This window comes from Saccopteryx leptura, chromosome 1 (assembly GCF_036850995.1).
Source record: "Saccopteryx leptura isolate mSacLep1 chromosome 1, mSacLep1_pri_phased_curated, whole genome shotgun sequence".
In the NCBI taxonomy this organism is placed as follows: Eukaryota; Metazoa; Chordata; class Mammalia; order Chiroptera; family Emballonuridae; genus Saccopteryx; species Saccopteryx leptura.
The window spans coordinates 1,961,516-1,967,503 of NC_089503.1; the positions used below are offsets into that span (position 1 = coordinate 1,961,516).

General features: G+C 66.3%; 1 long non-coding RNA gene across 1 annotated transcript; it reads right to left on the reverse strand.

The window, feature by feature from the left end:
• Nucleotides 1-1,166: 1,166 nt before the first annotated feature.
• On the reverse strand, nt 1,167-3,865 carry LOC136400284 (uncharacterized). The gene is made up of 5 exons (XR_010750282.1): nt 2,565-3,865; nt 2,339-2,466; nt 2,114-2,236; nt 1,897-2,026; nt 1,167-1,790 (listed from the first exon to the last, which is right to left on the reverse strand). It is a non-coding gene; the product is annotated as an uncharacterized lncRNA (long non-coding RNA).
• Between the last annotated feature and the right edge of the window lie 2,123 nt (nt 3,866-5,988).

Genomic DNA, 5,988 nt, shown 5'->3' on the forward strand with positions numbered 1-5,988 from the left:
CTGTAACAGCCTCCAGGGACCGTGGGACGTGGGGACCCCCGCGGGTACCCAGGCCAGACCCTCCCGTGATGCCTTTGCCCAAATCAGTGTGTCCTGTGGGGACCACCACCCAGGCTGCCCCTGGACTGTCCCCCTAAGAGAGTACCCAGCCCCCGATGGCCAGCCCGTGTCCCCCCTGTCAGGGGCCGGGAAGGACGAGGGACCCGGAGAGGGGCCTGGAGCCCATGTGGCCGGACGGCCGGACGCAGGGGCCCGCGGGGAGACCCCGGGGAGGTGGGCTGCTGGGGGGTGTTTCTCAGGCTTTGCTCTCTGGTCTTTATCTGGAGCTCAGGCATTTCCTGGCTCTGAGCAAAGGGAGGGGCCAGGACCCCTAAGCTCATTTCCAGCAGCGGCTTCCTCCGGTTCCAAGCCAGCGTCTGCGCGGCCGCAGCCGGGGGGCCCAGGGGCTGGGAGGCTGGGGCTCAGGGGCAGCGCGCCCGCCCAGCTCGGAGGCCCCCCCCCCCAGCTGTAAAGGAACCAAGGCGGGGGAAGGGCCGCACGTACACCCCACGGCCCTGCGGACCCCCACCCAGCCCCCTCAGCTCCTCCATCCGGTCCTGCCGCCCCCCCGCCCCCACCTCCTGGTCCCCCCTCCCTCAGCTCTCCCCTCATCACCCCCTGCTCTGCCTGCCCCCACCCCTCTTCTGTGACTGGTGGGGCCTCTTCCCCCCTCCTGCTCTCTGCAGAGCCGTCTCTGTGCCTCCTGAGCACCCCATGTTCCCCCACTCCCCCTCGAGCTAACAGCCTTAAGCCAGGCCTTTGGGACCTGGGCCAAGGGGCTCAGGGAGGCCTGGGGCCTCTTCCACGAGGCACTTTGTGCAGCAGGATGGAGCTTTAGAGACCTCAGTGGGGCCCCAACCCCCTCATGGCTGCGAGTTTCCTTCGCCACCTCCCCAGCCCCCCACCCCTCCCTGCAGGGACCCCTCCCCCCGCCCTCATGATATTTAGGACCCTCCCTGCCCGCCCCACCCACCCTGTGCCCCCCTCCCCATCCCTCATGCTCCCCCTCGTTCTTCTGTCTTCTCAGCTCATATGGCTGTGCCCCCCTCCCCATCCCCTTGTTCCCCATTTCCAAGGGGCACCCCCACCCCACCCCCCCAGGAAAAAAATCCGCTCTGAGACCCAAGTGCTGTAACTGTATTTATTAATGTGGCCAGGGCGTCTGGTGAAGCCCTGGTGAGGAGGGGTACAGGCGAGATGGACGCACAACGCAATGTTTGTGGTCGCTCCCGATGGTCAGAGCGTCCAGACTAGGCGAGGGTGGGGGCAGGGTCCCATTCGCTCCGCCGCACCCCGTCACCCCCAGAGAGATGGATGGCGGGGGTGTCGCGGGCGCGGCACACTCGGCAGTTGGCTCACACACGCACACAAGCACACACGCACGCACTCGTTGTCGGGTGGGCTCCAGGCCCGTCCAGGACTCCAAACCAGTGCAAACGACTTATAGTGCAAATTGAGTCAGGGGGTTAGGGGAAACAGAATCCTGGCTGCCTGGAGCCTCCGAGCAAAGGACAGAGAGAGAAGTTAGGAAGGAAAAAAAAAATAGACATAGAAAAGTCTGAAGAAGAAGAGGGGAGGAGGGAGTGTGGTGGTGTTGGGGGGCGCGGCTGGGGGCGGTGGTCTCCCCAGCCTTCAGCAGGGGTGGCTGCTGCTGATGGTGTTCGCCGTGGGGGGCGGTCTCGCCGCGGGGAGGGGCGCTGCCCGCGGCTGGTGGTACTGGTGTCCAGCGATCTCGGTGCCTTCGACTTAACCTGCAGAGGGCAACAAGACACGTGGGTGGGTGGGGTCCAAGGCGGGCGGGCGGGCAAGCTTCCAGAAAGGGGGGGGGGGGAGAGCCCAGGCGTGCCCGCTGCTCACCTTCTGGAGCCGGTTCCTGAGTTGCGTGGTGTAGTGGTTCCGATTGCAGCATCTTCTTGGGTCAGAGCTAGAAGGACTTGAAGAAGTCCGGAGTTCCAAGTCCCAGGCATGAGCTGGGTAGCACCATTTTCTTGTGGGGAGGAGCACAGAGTAAGCGTCGCTCAGCTCTGCCCTGTGCGCCCCCCCCGGAGGGGGTGAGGGGCGGGGAGCCGCTCACCTTGTCATCTTGAGGGTTCTTGAAGTCCAGAGAGCAGCGGGCGTGTCGACTCCTTCCAGAAAAGTCAAGGGCACAGAGACTGCTGGGCGCTCTGCGTCCCCGCGGTTCCAGCCAAGAGTGGTTCTATGGGAGAGAGAGAGAAAAAAAAAGTAAAAAAACAGGAGTCAGGTGTGAGGGGACCACGGTCCGCGGGTCTGGGGGCCACGCCCTGTCCCTGGCACTCACCGGGAAGGCTGGACGGCTTCGCTGTCCTCTGCCGCCGTCACACCGGACCATGTCATGTCATTCTGCGCACCTCCTGGCGCCCAGCCTTCGGTGGCTGGCGGGCTCGTCACCCCCACTTAGAGACCTGGCTGTAGGGAGAGTGGAGAGAAGACCCTGGTTGGTGGGCAGAGTTCACACAGGGAGGGAGAGGGCGGGGCAGGGGCGGGGCGGGTCGGAGGATGCTCACCTGGTCTCCGTTCTGAGCGCGGAGGCACCGATCTCTGCTCCGTCCCCGCCCGCCGGCCCGCCTTGGCCACGCGGGCTCTGGAGGCCAGTGCCCCACCTGGATGGCTGCCAGGCTGCCACGCCTCACCCCTGCCTGCGCCCCGACCTCCCTCCCCCCACTGTCATTCACGCCACCCTGCCCGCCTCGCCTAGCCTGGTCTCGCCTGTACCCTTGACTCCCCTGGATGCTGTAACTGTCTAATCCTGCCAATCCCGGGGGGCTGCACGGCGGAGGCGCACAGTGTGACGAGATACACACTGTGGGCCTTCCCCGTGCACGCCCCCCGGGACACAGTGCCACGTGGGGACGGCGGCGCGTCCACAGGCTGGGCCCCGGCAGCCTACTTGCTGCGGAAACCTCTGGAGCCCAGACCGGTGGCCGCCGCCGTCCCTGCACCAGGTGGTGTCCCTCTGCGGGTCCTCCCCGCGCACTGCGCCTTCCTGCTCGTCCTCCTGCCTTCCAGGTTCTGGCACGGGCCCCGTGGTGGGAGGCCCGTGCCAGAACCACTCCTGTGCCTGCTTCTAGATGTGATAACGGTGGGATGAAGTGGTGGCTGGGGACCCTTCTGTGTGTTGAGAGTCCCCGACTGTCAGTCCTGTTTGACCCGGGCTTGGTGTGCTCTCCGCATGCGATGTTATCATGCGGCCCTCGTCCCCACCCTCACTGGCAGCCCTGTCTCGGCTCTTCCTGGCTTTCTTGATGTCCTCTTTCCAAACGGGGGCGAGCCCGTGGGGCTCCCCCCGCCCGCCTGCCTGGTCTCAGCTCCCCCTGAGACGATGTCACCTGTGCTGTCCGCTCTGCCTGCCTCCTGTCGCTCTGCCGGGAGGTCAGCCTCTTCCTTTCGCGGTCCTTACTCCGCCCTCGACGCCTTCTTGGTGCAGAAGGCCAGGAGGGGAAGCAAGTCCGCGAGGGGAAGGGGACTCACCGTGCCCGGCAGACCGCGGTCCTCCTCTGCCTGTGGCTGCCAGCTACGCCACCGCCCAAGCCCGGGCGAACCCCTGTCTCTCTCTCTCTCCACTTTTCCCTCGTCCGCCAGCCGCCACGTCCTGAAACCAAAATTGACCGGGATGAATGTCTGGCTCCCCCTTCTTCCCTCCGCACCCCTAGCGGGGACCCATCACGGATGTCTCCCTGCCTCCAGGAGCCCACGCCACTCTGCCTCCACACTCCCGGGACCCCGCCAGCCCCTCGACCGACTGCCGCTCCTGCCAGACTCTGGGTTTCCAAGGTGCTCCTTGGCCCGCGCAGACTCCCCCCGCACCCCCGTCCCCCATCTTCCCCCCGTTACCCCTCGGCTCCCCCGCTCCCCCAGTTCCCCCAGTTCCCCTCGGGCTGCCCCATCGTGCCCCCACCCCCTCCCGCGCCCTGTTCCCCGGCCCTAGCCCGGGCTTTTTCTAACTCGGTCGGCCCCGCCCAGGATTCCCGCCCATGCCCTGCCAACCAATCACAGCGGGGACCGTCCTTGGGACCACCGCCAGGACCACCTCCCGCCCTGAGACGGTCCAGCGCACGTTCCTCACCCGATCCGAAATTCTCCAAAGACAGCCTTCCCCGCACCCTTCCTTTGGCAGCCCCGGGGAAACAGCGCTTGGCATTGTTCCCACACGGCCCCCCTCCCTCCTGGGTGGAAGCCAGGGGGGGAGGGGGTGCCCTCCGGGCAGACCGAGCGCGCGCCACCCGCCCCCACCCGTCCAGCCAGCACCCTGCCCCGTGGATCGAGAGTCCCGGCTAGACCCAGGGATTTGGGGTGGCTCTCGGGACCGCGTCGTCCACCACCTCGGTGGTGGAGACCACACGTCCACCCTCGGGCCCCGGGGTGCACGGGGAGCAGAGGAGTAGGGGTCGGGGCAGAGGTCAGGACTCGGGTTGAGCTCCGGGAAGCGCCAGGGGTTCTGAGCAGAACGGGGCGGACGGCCAGGTCCCAGCTCCAGGGCTGTCTGCTTGACGGGGGTGCTTGCGACTACAGTGGCTTCCACGGGGCAGGCTCCCGCTGGGGTCGGGGCGCGCGGAGTCCCCACAGAGCCACAGTCCCGTTCTGTGGGTGCGGCAAACCTCCCCTCCACACACATACTGTGCTTCGCGCGCTCGGGCGCACTTGGTGACTACGCCTGACGCCTCACGGCTCTGTCCCCACCGCCCCCCGGAGCACCGACAATTCGAGAACGGAACAAAGACCCGAGAGCTCGGTGTCCTCTCCCGGCCGCGCCTGGCCATCTAGTCCCCGAGTGACCGACAGCCTTAGGGAAGGGGGGGACTCGGAGTCCTGAGGTCCTTAGGGTGAGCCCACCGAGTCTACGATGTGGGCGTCCTAGGGAGGCCATGCCGAGGCAAGGGACCGGGAGGAAACTCAGCGGGGCTGAGGGTGCCCCGGAGGGGGCTCGGGCGGATCCTCTGTTCTTCGGACTCTGCGCTGACGTGCGGGCAGGCTGCCGCCCCAGCAAGACCTGACCCCAAACCTTTGTCATGGTGGAACCCACGATTCACTGTGGAAAAACTCAGACTTAGTCGTGTGTGGACCTCAAAGTTAGGACAAGACAGATCCCCGCGTTTGGCGCTAAGCGGACTCCAAAGCGGGGACATCAGCTGGGTCTGCCACCTGGCGGTCACTGCTGTCTCCACACGCACCACAGATAACGCGCGACTCAGAGCTGCGATCAGCTCAGGGCGTTGGAGCCCAAGCAACGGGGAAGACCCCGGAATCCTCCTGAGTTGGTTGGGGGAGGTCCCCAGGACCCTGTGCCACCGGAAGAGGCTCCCTGGGGAGGTCTCCCCCTGAGATCAAGCCCCCATAGACATCAGGCATGGGGATCCCCCACAGTGCCCCAAATATTCCCTCTTGTTGCCCCAAGTTCAATGTTTTAGTGACTGAGATGGGATGGCGTGAGGTAGTTTATCCATCTCCATAGGGACTCTCTTAAGTCACTGCAGTACCAGGTCAGGGTGACCCGGGATGCTCCACGGGCGAACCTGGGGACCGTGAGAGGGCAGACCCAGGACACAGCACGGGCAAATCTGAGGACTCTGGGAGAGAGGACCCGGACGCCGCGCGGGAGAACCTGGGGACTCTGGGCGGGAAGACCCGGGACGCCGCGCGGGCGAAACTGGGAACACTGGGCGGGATGACCCGGGACACCGCGCGGGCGAAACTGGGGACACTGGGCGGGAAGACCCGGGACACCGCGCGAGCGAAACTGGGGACACTAGGCGGGAAGACCCGGGACACCGCGCGGGCGAAACTGGGGACACTGGGCGGGAAGACCCGGGACGCCGCGCGGGCGAAACTGGGGACACTGGGCGGGATGACCCGGGACGCCGCGCAGGCGAACCTGGGGACACTAGGCAGGAAACAGGATGCCGTGCGGGAGAACCTGGGGACACTAGGCGG